Source organism: Lissotriton vulgaris, chromosome 1_1 (assembly GCF_964263255.1).
Source record: "Lissotriton vulgaris chromosome 1_1, aLisVul1.2, whole genome shotgun sequence".
In the NCBI taxonomy this organism is placed as follows: domain Eukaryota; kingdom Metazoa; phylum Chordata; class Amphibia; order Caudata; family Salamandridae; genus Lissotriton; species Lissotriton vulgaris.
The window spans coordinates 1,895,973,082-1,895,990,288 of record NC_141685.1 but is presented as its reverse complement, the minus strand read 5'-3'; the positions used below and the strand labels follow the sequence as shown (position 1 = coordinate 1,895,990,288).

The following is a 17,207-nucleotide window of genomic DNA, read 5'->3' as shown; positions in this document are numbered from 1 at the left end:
ATAAAAAAGATCAAAACCACAGTCTCTTCACATCATGCATTTTTTTCACTGACCGTACCCATATTTTGGCAGGATAGCCCTCATCTTTAAACTTTTACTTTAAATTCTTTATTTCGGCTGTTCTTGCCATAAGAGTACAGAGATAAAAACATATTTTAAAAGGAGATTATGCACAGAATTCAATTTAATAGATACAATAAATGATAAGATTCATACAGCGTATAATACACATTTTTGCAGTACAATAATTTATAGATATTGAATCCTTAGCATCCATTGTCTGTTAAGCGTCGTCGTTTGAACCACATGGCTAACAAGTACTTAGAAAGTGCAAATACGATGTGTCTAGAAGTATCAAGTTTTAGAATTCTAAAAGCGTGTATACAGTGTATAAAACCCAAATTTTTGCATAAAGGTACTAGCCAATACTTCCTGGATTTGCTATAAACTGGACAGAAGAGCACATAAAGTTCATCCTCTACATCACAGCTACATCCTGGGCAAGACTTATTAGTAGAGGCTGACCATTTGCTTGTAAAAGCTCTTAAGGGTAAAGTGCCATATCTCCATTGTATAAAAAGTTTTCTAGCTAAAATCGGGAAGACAAGATCCATGAAATCCTTAAAAAAATACAAAACTTTGAATGCTAAAAAGGAATGCAAGTCATACAAAACTGAGTTAAGTCTTTTATTCTTTTATCCATAAAAGTCCTAGTAAGGGACTTGCGTGAGACCTCGCGGCAGCCCCTTTCTGGATCCTGCCACAGAGCAGATAATCCCAATCTTAGAAATTCATGTTTTATGAACACAAGCCAGGGAATTTTTTCTGCATTATTATAGCTTAGTATTTGCTTACGCTCTTGCCTATAATTCAGCAGATCTGGCGTTGTCCAGAGCCTACACCAGAACCGGAGGGGTTTTAGTGCTAGTTCATCTTCTATGGGTCTCAGCCCCAAATCTAGCCTTAAGGGGAAAAGCGGGGTACTTTGCGGGAGTGTGAGTAGCTGTCTAATAAATTTTGTTTCTGTTTTGGGGATTTGAGGACTGCAAAAAAGCCCCCATTGCTCCCCATCATAGAGGGCCGCGGCCCGCGCTTGAGTCTTATTAATCTCCAGTGCGGGGCTCACTGGCTTAAATGTCGAAGTATTGGAAACTTTGAGAATACCCCCCGCCAACTGGGACAATTTCATTTGCGATTTTATTTGTTGCGGTCCCCAGGACAGATTTTCATGCAATATAACCCCTAGGTACTGGAAAGTCGTAACCCTTTCCAATCTCACAGTACCCAGGGTAGGATTTGGGCGGGTGGATGCCGGGGGAATAAATATGATAAATTTTGTTTTATCAGCATTTATCTCCAGGCCACGGCATCAACAAAAATCCCCAAAGCCATCCAATATTCACTGGACCCCCATAGGGGACTTGGAAAGCAGGAGGGTGACATCAGCGAACATAATCGCCGGCACCCTCCTGCCAGCCAACCTAGGCGCATCATTATTGGAGACACCATCCAGATGTGAGATTACGTCGTTTAAATAGAGGCAAAACAGGGTTGGTGCCAAAACGCACCCCTGCAAACTGGAAACCTGGGTGACAGCGCCCCATTCCTCCCGCATCTTACCTGCGCATAGTTCCCCTCATGTAACCTCATCAAGACATTCAGGATTTGGGGCAGAACACCCAAATCCCGAAGCACCAGCCACAGTTTCCCCAGGGGCACTAGATCAAAAGCACGAACGCCATGTAGAGGCTGCCACCCTCAATCTTTGCTGTTTTCCAATACAATAGTATTAGGCGAAAGATCTGGTGGAAGTGTTTCTCCTGAACCCCATCTGAAACGGGCTAAGGACTTTGTGTTCCTCCATCCATGCCAGCAGACGATCCAGGACGAGGCGTGCGAAAAAATTTGGCGGAACGTCAATGAGGCTGATGGGCCTGTAGGTGACCGGGAGCAGAGGAGAACCCTTCTTATAGATCGGGACTATATCCGCTCCCAGTCAAGTACAGGGTACCTCCATACCTCTCAAAACTGCATTAAAAACAATGTGCAGATAAGGGCCCCAAATCCTGGGTTGATGCCTTAAGAGATCTCCCGGGAGTTTGTCAAGACCCGGGGCCTTTCCCACTGCCAGTTTCCCTATCGCATGACACACCTCCTCAAAGGTAAACTCTAGCTCCTCCTGCTGGTCATTTAAAACTGCGGGTGCCAAACTACTTTCCATACCTGCTTCATTTGAATATAAAACTTTAAAATGATCTTCCCACACGAATGCGTCAATATTGGGTTCTATGGCAGATTTTGGTTCTCCAGAACCTGTGGTGACTATTGACCAGAATCTGCATGCATCCCTCGAGTCTAAAGCGGTGGTTAAATTAGACCACCTTTCCAAATCCCAATCCTTCTTGGCTTGTCGCATTACCTCTTTGTAATACAATCTCAATTCACGGATTTTAGGTTTATTACTCCCAGTCTTGAGAGCCGTAACCAGCTCCGACTTGGCCTTTCTACATGCGGAGTTGTACCAGGAAGAAACTGGTTGCCTTTTCCTCCTTTTGGGGGCCTGGGGATTAAAAACCTCAGTTAGGCTAGAGACCAGGTCCGAGTGTAGGGACCATAATTTCATTACAAGACCGGAGGCTACATTATGCATTTATCCTTTAATAGCAACTCACACAGCCGCACTACATCACAAAGGATAAAGTTCTAGAGTCATAACAAAGGATGTATCTAGGAGATGATCTGCCTCTTTTAAAAGCGGCTCGCCAGCAGATAAGTCACTACTTCTTGCTCTCCTTCATTTTTAGCCTTAGACTTGTACTATTAATTTCTATGTAATTGTGTCGTTCTGACTTTAATATATTGTGCAGCTTTTATTAGCTTTTACCTTCTCACCGATGTTGTGCTGAGTTTATACCTGTTTTATTAGCCTTTGCCTTCTCACCAATCTTGTGCTGAGTTTATGCCTGCTTTTTTGCTCAATAATCAACGACCTTATGCCGTTTCTTTCATTTCCTAACACTGTGCCTTAACACTCTTTTCATCTGTAGGTGGCGTTGGCTTCCCCCACCCCACCCTCCCTCCCATATGACTTCCAATTTATGGTTGTCCCCCCTTTTTTTCCCTTGCCAAACGCGCGACCGCGCTGCTTTTCTACCGTTGTGTTCTGCCCTTCAACGACCTCGCTCAATCTCCGCTTCCATCACAGAGCAGTGCGCTTGAGAACGGACCCATTTTGCCGCTCCTGCTTTAGAGGAAAGCACCTTAGCAACGCCCGCGTTGCGTGCCTTTCCTCCCAAGCGACTTTCCTCTCCCCGGCGGCTGAGCTCGAGCACTCCTCGGCAATTTGCCAGTTGCTCCGCTCCAGCCGCCGGAGAGACTTCCACATTGCGCTAGTGCTAGGCTCTTTTAATCCATACTAAAGCCGGATTAACAATACTTAAACCGCATTGACATGCTTAAACCCCCCCCCTTTTTTACCCTATGATATGTTCCCTGATTAGATTTACACGTCCCTTATAAATAGATTTTCCCCTTACAAACCTAAAAAAAAAAAAAAAAAAAAAGAGGTGATAGAGGAAGGAAAAGATAAAGAGGAGAAGTTGCTTACTCTACCTGCTAATACCCTCTTCTGACCCTACTACACCATGTCTGACATGGATTCCGATGACGCCACGGCTAGTTCACCGGCCCCCCTTGACAACTCCCTCAAAAAATTCCTTCAACAGGAAATTAAAGCATGTATGATGTCTTCTCTTAAAGAAGTTATGCTTTCCAAAAGACCGTGTGATCCTCAGGATCCTCCCCTACACGGTAAGAGACCCAAAAAGACCAAACATTGCGAAAGCACTGCGGGCCCTAGCGCCTCTCACAGTACAGGAGGTCTTAGCACCTCGCTTTGGATGGGTGGCCATCGCACCCCACTTGAACCTGATGTCCCTCGGGACACTACCCTGATCGGTGCCCATGGCGGCACAAATGTGTATGGTGTCCCTCGCGACACACTTTGGGATAGTGCTAACGAAAAAAGAAAGAATGTTGGTCTTGACTCCTCCTCATCCTCTTTTGATGATAATGCCTCCAAAGACCTTTCAGACGAATTCGTCTTCGACCTGGATGAGGTCCACCATGACTTTAACTCCCAACCTGACCCGGAACCCTCCTCTAAGAATATTATTCTCAATCCTGTCGGAGAGGAGATGTTCTCTCCCCTGAACATCTCTCACCCCAACAGTTCTAAATGGTTCCCACAGGATCATGTTTCTAAATTCGTTTCTCGTTGGTTGAGAAACCCTTTAGACAGAAACACCAGGAATACTATGAGGTCTGAATCCCCCAGACCTACCATCGATGAGAGGGTTTGTCAAACCCCCAACCTAGATCCTAGTCTTATCAAATTCTTGTTTAAATTAGGGCGAGACCCCAGAAAAGGATTAGAAAGAGCCCTTAAAGGCTGCCAAGACCGCCTCCTGGACGTCTTGGGACCCCTTGTTAGGATCCTCGATATGGCCGAGCAATCCCACCTCTCCTCCACACCCTTAAATACTGATCTCGTCCGAGGATGGAGCCAGAGGGCCATCGTCCTCCTTGGTAATGCCAACTCGAGCTTAAATATTGAACGAAGAAGGTCCATTTTGAACAAGATTGACCCTAAATTAGGTGATATGGCCGAATAAAGAGCCCTCTCAGAACCCCAAGGGCCTCCTCTTCGGAGAGGACATTATCAAAGAAATTGGCAAATACGTTTCCACCTTCACCGCCCTCGACAGAGCCCAAAGTAACCTGAGGCGGGTGTTCAACAACAACCTTTTTGGCCAGGCCGGTAGAAGGGGTCACTCTTCCGGCCGAGGCAACCAACGACCCTATTCATCCTTCAGAGGAACAGGCAGGGGCTTCTACCCCCCTAGACAACCCTTCTTTCCCCAGAGAGGAAGAGGCCCGAGAAACCGCGGCTCAAGAGGTCGAGGTACTCCCAACACCTCCAACTCTACAAGTAAGTACTACTCCTTCTTCTACCCCTCCCATAGTAGGGGGCAGGCTAAAACAGTTTTATCATGTTTGGGATTCAATTACCCAAGACCCATGGGTTTTAGAGACCGTCATGGGTTTCAAGATAGATTTCTTACAGATTCCCGTCCAGTCACACTTACCCCGCCCCTTTGTCCTCTCAGAAGATCAAGAAAAGATCGTGGAGGAAGAAATCGCTTCCATGCTCAAAAAAGATGCAATAGTGGAGGTTCCCTGGTCCAATGCAAGGTTCATAAGCACTCTGTTTCTCGTTCAAAAAAAGGACAAGGGTTGGAGACCCGTAATAAACCTTCGAGAAGTCAACAAATTCCTAGTTTATCGCCATTTCAAAATGGAGGGTATCCACCTCCTGAGGGATCTCCTTCTGGAAGGGGACTGGATGGCCAAGTTAGACCTGAAGGACGCTTACTTCACGATTCCCATGTACAAGGAACATCAACCCTTCCTTCAATTTGCTTGGAAGGAACATCTCTACCAGTTCCAAGCTCTTCCCTTCGGCCTCTCTTCTGCCCCTTGGTGCTTTACCAAGATCATGAAGTGCCTCGTTACAATTCTAAGAGAGAGGGGTATCCGCCTCATCATTTACTTGGACGATATTCTTATCATGTCCCAATCCCGTTCAGACCTCCTAAGAGACCTAGAAACCTCCATGAACCTGATAGAGAGCCTTGGCTTCATCATCAACAGAGACAAATCCATACTCTCTCCCTGCAGAACTATAGAATTCCTCGGCTTCACTCTAGACACCACGAAATGTCTCCTCCTTCTTCCGGCCAAGAAGATTGCCAAGATCCGGAAGGAGATCAGATCTGTTCTGAAACAAGAGTCTTTAACTCTCCGCGAACTAGCCAGACTACTTGGGCTCCTTTCCTCGTCCATCCAGGCCATTTTTCCCGGCCCTCTGAACTACTGCGCACTTCAGAGAATAAAAAGGAAAGCCCTCAATTCAGGTCTGTGGTATGGGGACCTCGTCTCTCTAGATCCGGATGCGAGAACAGAGCTTTTTTGGTGGCTAGAGAACTTAGATGCCTGGAACGGCAAAGCTATCTTTGGCTCATCCCCGGATTTTGTCCTAGAATCAGACGCCAGTCTTCATGGCTGGGGTGCTCGTTTTGGAGACCAGGACACCGGTGGGGTTTGGACCCTATCGGAATCCTCCCGACACATAAATTTTCTGGAGTTGACGGCTGGCTTATACGCTCTTATGAGCTTCAAACACTCCATCCAAGGGAGGTCCGTTGTTCTGAAGATGGACAACGTCTCCGCTGTGGCCTATATCAATCGCCTTGGAGGGACGAGATCTGCGGATCTCTCCAACCTTGCCAGGAGACTTTGGATGTTCTGTCTGGAACACAAAATCTCCCTCAGGGCGGAATATCTCCCCGGGAAATCGAACATTTCAGCAGACTGGAATTCGAGATTCCTTATAGACTTCTCGGACTGGAAACTCGACGTGAACGTCTTCAATTCCCTCTCCCACTTTTGGGGTCCCATAGACGTGGATCTATTCGCCAGCAGGCTCACCTTCCAACTTCCCAACTACTTCAGTTGGATGCCAGACCCGGGCGCTCTTGCTGTGAACGCGTTTCTCCAACCCTGGTCCCACTTCCTGGGTTATGCCTTTCCTCCTTTCGCCATGATTCAGAGAGTCCTTCAGAAGGTCAGATTGGAGCAATGCTCCCTGATCCTGATAACTCCCTTTTGGCCGTCCCAAGCCTGGTTCCCGACAGCCCTGGAACTAGCATGCGACATTCCCTTTCTGATCCCAGCCTCTCCAGGCCTGGTCTCAAACGCAGACGGGGAAGATCACCGTCTTATTCTCGAGGGGAATTTGAACCTTCTTGCCTGGAAAGTGTCAGGCAATCTAACGAGCTGTCTGGACTTTCGTCAACAGCTCTCTCTCTCCTCGGAGAATCTTGGGCACCTGGGACACACCTTAGATACAACAGCATTTGGAAGAAATGGTTTCATTGGTGCCTGGAAAGGAGTCTGGATCCCGTGGAGACTCCTGTCGTGAATATCGTTAATTTTCTAGTCGAACAATTTGACAGAGGCCTTTCCTATCGCTCTATTAACTGCTTCAGATCCGCAATCTCCGCTGGTCACGCTCCTATCAACGGTAAATCGGTAGGTAAAAATCCTATCATTTGTAGGGTCCTCAAGAGTATAAGACTTAGGAGACCCCCTAGGCCTAAATACCAGACCCTTTGGGATGTCAAGTGCATTTTAGACCTTTTTTGTTCCTGGCCAGATAATTCTTCCCTTAATAGAAAGTTCCTCTCCTTTAAGCTTGCTACACTCTTGTGCTTAATTTCCTGTAGGAGGGTTTCTGACATCAGAAGTTTAGACATTTCTAATAGATGTTATGATATGTTTGGTGTCAAGTTCGAATTACTTAGAAGAACCAAAACGATGTCAGATTTTATCTTCTATCCTCGTTTTGACACCTTACCTAAACTTTGTGTGGTTGCTTGCATGAAAGAATATGACGCTAGGATGTCTCTCCTGCGCCCCAATGGCGCAAATCAACTCTTAGTTTCCTTTGTGAAACCTTTCAAACCTGTTTCTTCCACCTCGATTGCTAGATGGGTTAAGTCTACCATGAAGCTCGCTGGTGTTGACCTCTCCAAGTTCCAAGCTCATTCTGTCAGAGGAGCTATGGCCAGTAAGTCCTTCTGGTCTGGTGGTAAGTTGGATGATATTCTGAAAGCTGCTGACTGGTCAAATGCTAATACCTTTGCTCGTCATTACTGTAAGCCTATCGAGCATATGTCTGAGGTGGTCCTTCGGGGCTACGAACATGCATAATGTAGCCTCCGGTCTTGTAATGAAATTGCGATTCTCCTATTAACATGACCAGAGAATCTGGATTTCATTAAAGACACGGAGGCTGACATTATCCCTCCCTCCTCCCTTTCACATCTTGAGGGTTTAACTCATTACATCTACATCTTTGATGTTTTGTATTTGTGCATGACTTTATGAATTGCTTCAATTGGTTTTAATCTTTTCTATAACCATGTGATGAATTTACTCTTCAGGCTCTTGGTTCTTACTCATTTCTTTCTTTCAGGCAACTCCGTTTAACCGGCTGGCCTTTGACTTGCTGAAGTTCCTTCCTTGATGTTTCATCTCATGAAGTTGTTTCCCGTTACCGGATCTCTCAGTTCCTTTTGAAGTTCTTCCTGCTGCGATTCTTTTAAAAGAGGCAGATCATCTCCTAGATACATCCTTTGTTATGACTCTAGAACTTTATCCTTTGTGATGTAGTGCGGCTGTGTGAGTTGCTATTAAAGGATAAATGCATAATGTCAGCCTCCGTGTCTTTAATGAAATCCAGATTCTCTGGTCATGTTAATAGGAGAATCGCAATTTTTCATTATAATCTGTAGACAGAGGTTGGGTATTTAGAGCATCAAACTCCAAAAACAGAGGAAGGATTGTATTGTATAATTTAGCTAATATATCTGGGGATTCTACTATTTTCCCCCACTTGACCCTGCGTCTATCATTTGTTAGTGTCATCCTGTCACCTTGGTCTACCACGTCTGGAGTTATAATTTCCATTGGCCCAGGAAAAACCATCTCCAGGCTTAGTGCATTGTGATCACTGTCGACCCTAGAGATTACCTTAAGGTCAATAACCTTAGACCACATCCGTGTTTCAACCATGATGTAGTCAAGGCGAGATTCTTGACCCCTCTTGTTAAAGGTACACATCGATGAAGTATCAGACGGTGTACGTCCATTACAGGCCCTTCTAGAATGGTTTAAAGTTAGGGCCGTAATCTGGAACGCTAAAGGAGACCATGACTTAGGACATGGAGATTGACATGGAGGAATAGCCCAATAGTCAACCTCTCCCATGAGTGCACCTTCACTCATCCCCAAAAGCGGCTGATAGTGGCAGTTCAGATCCCCAGCCACCAAAAGATGAGAATCACTAGAGAGAGTACTCAGAAAATGCGATAACTCATCGATGGTGGCGGATTCAGTGGCCATATTTATCGGACGTGAATAAACATTCACGATGGCAAGTTTAAAGGAATTTGGCCACTTCAGAACAATACACTGGACATCATCAGAATATGTGACCAAGGTCTCAGCCATGCAGCCCAAGTGCAGACCAACCCAGATGGTGAGGCCCCCTGACGGTCGGTCCCTTCCCTCCCCACCTAGCAGGTACATGGAAAGAGGCAAATCCCACTCAGTGTTGTTCATCCCTGGCCCAAGTCTCTAGATCGAGACAAATGTCGTTCTTATCCAGCAGGGATCCCCAATCTGGGCAGTTTAGTTTGTGCGTTAGACCTGCCACATTCCATGACAATATTGTCAGACACTTCAATTTGGTAACATTAGGGACGATAGTATCACACCCCAGTGGTGCCCTTTATCTCTCGGCTACATGGGGGGACTCCAGTGTGTGAGACAACACTGTACTCCCCAATCCATCTTCGCCATTTACTGTGGTAGCCCCCTGGGTATAAAGGTGAAGATCGGGAGGAACGCTAGATAGTTGGCTACTGAATGACTCCACAGCTACACCAGAATTGGCGTTACACCTACTATGAGTGATGCCCGATGTTTCCACCTTGGTGTGCTGTAGTCAATCGACCATTTCCAAGCTGCTGAACCTGTTTTGGGTGAATATGTGGCTCTGTGCAGTTGGTCGCCCATACCATCCCCTCTCCACCCTACCCGCCCCACGGTGCATCACCAGGGACCAATCACCTCCTCAATCTAACAAGGATAAAAATATGACAATGGGCGGGATTCGATAGTTGTCCTAGTACTGTTGCGGCTCCAGTACAGATATACTCCACAGTGCGGGGATCCTTAAAGTTTACCAAGACACAATCGCCTCTAGTAGTTTTAGGCCTATGACCCACCCAGGAAAGCCTACGTACCATCAATATTTCACTGGTAATGTGAGGAGGTAGTGGTCTGCTATTATTGAGCCAGTGGGACACTTTATTTTTTAGGGACATAAATGATTCCTGACTGGGGTTGCTTATTTCGGGAACACCTGTCAATACTACCAGATATGGGCTGGTTTCAGGGGCAGGTCAATTCTACAGTCCCCCTGAGACACCACTGCGGATAAATCCTGAACACTCTTGATTTTACTGTAGTTGCTATAGTGCCCATTCTGGAAGTATTAGTAAATACTGGCAAGACTGCATCGGGTTTTGCCATTGGTACAGTGGATATGTCTAAAGTAGATGGCACAACAGAAGGGAGGGGTTTCTGTGTTATAGTCCCTTCAAGTACAGTATTCAATTGAACATTACCCTAATGCGGATTATTTGACTTTGTATTGTCCACAATACCCTGTGTGACTTGTTCAAGCTGGGAGAGCTGCTGCTCAATGCGCCCGAGTCTCTCTTCCAGTGGTTCAAGTGAAGATCTCAATAAAGCACCCAATTTTAGAAACAGGGGATCCTCAGCCACCATTGTTCCGCTGATGGTTTTAGCCACACCTGCAGAAGCTGATCTTGGACTCATTACAGTCAATGGCGGTGGCGCACAGCTGTTCATATCATTCAGTGCGTTTGACCCCTTGTGCTTAGATGTTATATCACTGTTACCCAAACCTTTAGAAAGTTTATGCTTCCTGCCGCCAACAGCGGTGGCGACAGCCCGTTTCCTCTTGGGTATCGCGTCCTCACATCTCTCCCATAGCTGTCGGGTATTGGATCTTTAAGGAGAACTAACCGGGATTGAAGCAACAGTGGACTCTATGGCCTCCAGTGTTTGTGAATGGGCAGCTGGCAAAATACGAACTTGCTCCTGTAAAATGGGTGGGGTATGGAGAATCACTGGGACAACAGTTGCATTGGCTCGTCTATTGTGCTCAGGTGTACGGGCATTTGCAAAATGACCCATGGAGGATCGTTTGGCCATGGCTAGGTCTTGCGAAACCCGGTGCTCCATTAGAATTATCCCTTGGTCAATAACAGAATTAGCTCTAATTATGAAGTTATCCAGTGTTCCTGTTAATTGGCCACTTGCAGTTAGAGTCTTACTCCTACTTTCACGTACAGCCATACCACTGGCACAAATCTTCGCTCTCAGGAGAACTTACATAAAACCAGACGACAGGTGTGTATTCTACAGCGGACGAAAGAGGGATAGCCCGGTCCGGTCTCCTCCGGTCTAGAACGGACTTAAACGGGCCCACCCTTGGCCAGGTCTTCGCCCGGCGCACGCTCGCGTGCGTCCCGCGTTGCGTGGTAGGGGCTTGTATATATACAGCAATCAGGCGGGAGATGGGCGGGAAGAGGCACCAGCTGTGGCAAAAGCTGAGGCTGCTGGTCCTCGCAGTCCCGTGTTGGCGTGATTGTAGTCCCGCTGAGTCCGTCCCGGTGAAATGTGCGTCCTGGTTAGCACCGAGTCCCAAAGCAAAGAACAACTGCTGCGAGCTGCACCCCTATCTATTTATAGTCTCAGATTGGACCTTCCAATAATTTTTCTCTTCATTGTAACTCCTCTTAGGTCTTATTAGTTCACCATAAGGAATATTTTTCTTTTGATTAGAAGGATGTGCAGGATTATAATGGAGAATGTTATTGCTAGCAGATTCCTTTCTTTATGGTTTGGTCATAAGTTTATGGTCTTTCACAGACAATTCTAAATCAAAAAGAGTTATTGAGGTACAATGTTAACTCTACATTTATGTAATTCCGGATAAGAAATATATGGTAGTTCTTCTGAGCCACTCAGACAATTCTCAATAGGTCATCAATAATTCAACACCATTATATCCATCATACAGAACCTCATTCTAGGCATGCTCCTTCTTACACATGCCCATACCAACCCATAAAGTGGTTTGGATGAGGGGTATCAAACTTGGCACCCACTGCTGTGCCGCACACTTGATCAACAAATCCTCCAGTTCATAACGGATAAAAAAAACATTCTGGATGATTTGTTTGAATCATTTGAGAACTGTAAGGTATGATATATGGGGTTCTTACATTTAAAAACGTTAGGGTTCAGCTCAAAAGATACAGATTGATACCTGTTGTTCTCTAACTTTTTTAGGATAATGCAAAACCTAAATTATATCTACCAACTCTGATAAAGAGATCCAAAGAGAGGGCATCAGAATGTAAATTGCCAAATGAAAAAAACGAAATACAACTTTTTGAATACCTTGGAAGGAAGTACCAACACCATGTCCTAGGTGAGATAGAACGACTTCATCCCTAGCTAATTAGTATTTGAGGACACGTGGGAAAATACTAATTTGTGACAGGATTCTAAATGAATATTAATGGCACAAACAGTGGAATGTGCATTATTTGAATCATATTATAGCCTTATAGTCCGTCGTAGAGGGCTATACCGGCTATTAAAGTGGGAGGGACTATAATAGCGGTATAGCCCCTCTACGAAGGGTTATAAGAAAATTCTGTCACTAGAGGACAGAATGTTCTAACAAAAAAAAAGCCTTTTGGAAGCGTGAGGGGATTGGAATCTCCTCATGCTCCCTGAAGCCTTTCTTCACAGCCAGAGCTGTGAACAAAGAAACATTGGAATGTTGGAGCTCCAGGCTTATACCAGACATTATAAGCCCAGAGCACTCCATTGTTTTCAATGGAGCTCCCAAAATTCCAATGTTCTAATACGTGAGAAATGGTTGCCATCTATACATTGTATACTCAAAAGAATGAACGATCATCACTTTGTAAATATGATAAGACCATGTACGGTGTATATTTACATTTTTTCCATATTTAATGCTGAACTGTATTCAAGTACTCATATGCCCTTTAGGACATTTCCAAATGTAACACATCAACAACATCTTAACTCCTCCCCTTGATTGAAATTTGGAATATTGGGAAGGAATGTATCACAAATGAAATAGTGGTTTAAGAATCTCATTCCTTTTGAAAAAAAAAATCATTAAAGTAATGTGCATCTTAGTTTGAGGGATAAAAAAATATGCATGTACATTTCAGTGACGCTCTAAAATATTTTGAGAATTGTGTATGTTAGGAGTATATAAGGAACTGTTTTGAGTACTGGATTGTTCATCTTCTACCTTGTGTGTATTTCTGTAACAGCCCGAAAAATCAGATTACCGCCACAAAACACTTATTGGCTGTGGTTGTACAGGTCAGGGAGGATTTCTAAATTGGGAAACATGGGATAATATTTATTACATGAACATCAGATTGGATGAAACAAGAATGTTATCATGACATATGATGAATGATGGGTTTTGCGTGTATTTAGACTCAAGGGCTCCTCATCATCAAATGTACAAAGGCATTTTATTGACCCATGTATTATGTAGAGTAATGAAAGTGACCACGATTGTGCACATTGTCTAATAAAAGAATAAAGGAACATATTGTGAGAACTGTATGAACGTTTACATATTGCTCTCCACGATGGTACATTGTTTGGATTAAAATACTAGTTAGTAGGGTTTCTGACTAAGAAGGGGGAAGCAGTACACAGGGCCAGTGACATTCAATAACATATAGTGAAAAATATTCCTTCCGACTTTGATCTGGCCCGGTGCAGAGTTTTCAGATGTTTAGCAATGCAGAGTTTCGCCTCACATCTGGGTGCAGTCCACACAGGCCTCTGAAACTTGTTCTGAGCCCAAGCACTATAAGATTACTTTGAAAGGATCTTTCACAAACCTTTTTGTTTTTGACAGTCCTTATAAGGTGTAAACCTTGTCATTTTGGGAAGTGACATCGTTTTCTAGCACACTGGCAAAAAACAATTTTTGGGGGAAAATAACTTCAGAGATGAGGAGTAGCGCTCTGGCTCGGTGTCTGAAGAAGGAACCGAGTTCAGCGCATCTGGGTGGTGTTTATATGAAGCCCTGCTCATCCCTTTCGGAGTGGAACAACACTGGTGTGGAGTCGCACACCACCTACCTGCGAGCAGTAGCACTGCTTTTGATTTTTCCAGATCCAGTCTGACACCTGAGAGAATATTCACAAGGTGAGGAATCTGTAGTTTGAAGTATCCATCAGAACTTCTCAATAGTGACAAACCTTTCCTGCCAATACAAGACTTTAAGCTAGCTTTTGTGGACTTCGTCGTCTCATTTATAAACTACAGAAATGTCCTGCTTACAGGAGTGTCTAATTATCAACCAGCTCTCCTCAAACCCGTCCTGCACTCACCAGCCCATGTGGATTCCAATACAATATGTTCTCCGAGCACAACAGCAGTGCTTTTTTCTCCCTAGGATGGCATCCCATGAGCTGTTGCTCTGCATTTAAGACTGCATTCATCATATACAAAGTGGTTCATTTGAAGAAACCTGAACACTTATTTAAAAAATGTCAGCCCTCTGGTAAAAACAAAACTTTAAGAATTCATGACCTGCTCAAACTTGACACTGCCAGATTGAAAAAGATCTCCACCCTGAAACAAGCATACCATAGAAATGTTTGAAGGATCTAGAATTTTATTTCAACACATATCTGAATCAATATCAGATTTTAAAAGGGACAGTATTTCCTTAAAGTCCTTACTTAGTCAATATATCCATTGTAATTTGGTCTTCTCAACTTCTGCACAACAGAGAAAAGACCCTCTTTTAAACATCTACATTTCCTGATTTTATTTCATGTTCCGTGCTTGTCTGAATGTTGCTCTATGCCAAGACTCTGTGAAGCACTCTGCCTCCCACTGTCTTGGGTCTTGGGTCTTGCTGCTCTCCATCAAGAACCTAAATAGTTAAAAAAAAATTAAATCTAGGGTGCCACACTACTATAGTAGAAATGTAAATTATGTGTTTTGGTAAAGTAGACCTTGTTCCAAAAACCCTGAAAACCTGCCGAGGAGCCTAGTCTTGTAAAATAGCAAGATATCGAATTGTAATTAGCACCTTGGATAGAACATTGGGAGCAGGCCAGCCAAACAGAACGGGCCATTTGTGGGCTGAAGCAGCCGCTTGAGACATAGCTGTCTGAGCTCCTCTCTTTGATTTTGCTGAAAGGGAAGCCAAATCGGTCAAAGAAAAATAAAAAAAATTAACTCGTTTAACTTTTCTTGACCTCCTCTCAGCCAAAGAAAGGGGAGGAATGAGGACAGATAGGTCTCAAAAGAGTGCTGTGGAAAAATGGAGCGGTTTTTCCTTCCCAACTTTCAGGTGACAGACAGCTTCTGGTCCCATAGAGCTCCCTATTTTCGGTGGGGGTGAGGAGGGTGGTAATAGTTTTATTTTCTCTACTGCAAGGCAATGAATGGTTGTCAGTAACACTCCATCCCCCCCCCCCGCCTTCTTATGCACTGTACCTAAGGGGAAGGTACTTAAACTATTAAGACCTCAGGTGCTGGCAGTAACGTCTAAATGCGTACAGCGCATTTATTCTAATATGAGTGCTGTGGTGCAACATGTAAGTCCACAACGGTTTCCCCCACCCATCTTGAACCTCCTGGTCAGCAGGCATGATGGAAACTATGCCCGTATTAGATGGGGCACTCAGGAACAAAAAACAGATAAAATTCCCGTGAAAAGAGGTGTCCGCCAGGGATGCGTATTGGCGCCAACCCTGTTCACGTTGTTTGTGAATGGGGTTGTTTCCTTTTTATCGGAAATTAATGCCGATGCTCCAGTTTTGGCAGGTGTCAAAGTCCCCGCATTACTTTTTGCGGACGACACGCTGCTGTTATCGAAAACCCCAGCGGGACTACAGAAGTTATTAGATCGGTTCTGCCTCTTTTGTAAGGTGAGGGGTTTAGTAATAAATACTTCGAAAACGAAGCTCCTCTATTTTAACCCTAGTAGGTCGTCTAAATCCACCCTCTTACTTGATGGTGTACCTCTAGAGCGTGTGAAACTTTTTGATTACTTGGGGATTAGAATTTCAGACAACCTGAAATGGCAGCAGCACATCAAAGAAATGGCCCTAAGCCATAAACGGGCTGTGGGTGTGATAGGGAGGGAACACAGTGCCTCAACCACCAGGCCCATTGCCCCAGCTCTGGAGATCTACGCTGCAAAGGCTGTGGATTATATGGAGCCGAACTCTGGGGCTTTGGTAACGTAGACATCCTTGTCACGGCAGAAAACAAGTTCTTTAAAGAGCTTGTTTCGCTTCCCAGGGGGACCCCCACTAAGCCACTTTTGAGTGATTTGGGTCGTCGCTCAATTAAGGATTTAATTACTTTGCGTCCCCTCCTTTATTGGGAACGACGATGGCGCACCCCCGAGCTATCTAGATACGCTGACGGCCTTAGAGAAGTGATGAACCTCCAGGGATCCTATAAGATTGGTTGGCTAGCAAATGTAAAAAGGCTCCTTTTGGCCACTGGTCTTAAATCTGCATGGGAGTCAGGGATCCCGCTGTCTGAAGGAGAAACTAAGAGAGCATTTTGGGCATGGATCGATAACCAGGAGCATAGAGATCCCAATCTAGGTAGACTGACTGACGAGTTTCGCCATCATAAGCTGGTGCCTCGCTTTGAGCTCTACCTAGATTTCATCCAGAAACCGAGAGATAGGGCCCTTTTTATTCAGTTCAGATTGGGCACTCTCCCTGTTCGTGAACGCACGAGTAAATGGAGCCCTCCCTACCAAACACCTGCTGATTGCCCACATTGTGTAGGTGTAGTTGAAAATATTCCACACCTTTTTTTTGTATGTCCGGCTTACATTAAACCCAGAATGAAATGGTTAAAACCTGTGTGCCGACAGCTTGAGACTAGGAATCACTCTAATGCTCTTAGAATCCTCCGAGCAGATGCAAATACGACCTTAGCCTGTGAGGTGGCAAAATGTTTAAGTTGGGCCTGGCTCATAAGATCGAAAGCTTTACGATGAATATGTACGATTATCAATCTTCAAGCCTTTATCAAAGCTGTCATAGTTTAATATATTTTTACTTTTTTATTGTAACAATGATTATTAATGTATTTCTCTTTTTTAACTATATTTATTATGAAATGTGTTTTTAAATGTATAAATGCTTTGAAGATATTTCATATCGAAATAAAGCTTTGTAACATGTAAGGACTTCTGTACTCTCCAGCCACTGAAACATATTCTATTTAAATTCGTTTTTGTTTGATTTTAGTGTACAATTCTTGACCATGATGAATCTGCTTTGATTTATGCAATGTAAATGGTGTATTTATATGGTTTTTATTTTGTTCAGCGCTCAGGTGTTTTTAGCCAGGTTTAGGCCTCAGAATAATTT

General features: G+C 44.4%; 1 protein-coding gene across 3 annotated transcripts in view; it reads right to left on the bottom strand.

The window, feature by feature from the left end:
- The window catches only part of PPHLN1 (periphilin 1), a 718,032-nt gene that overhangs the window by 535,068 nt on the left and 165,757 nt on the right, over nucleotides 1-17,207 (bottom strand). The window lies entirely within an intron of this gene.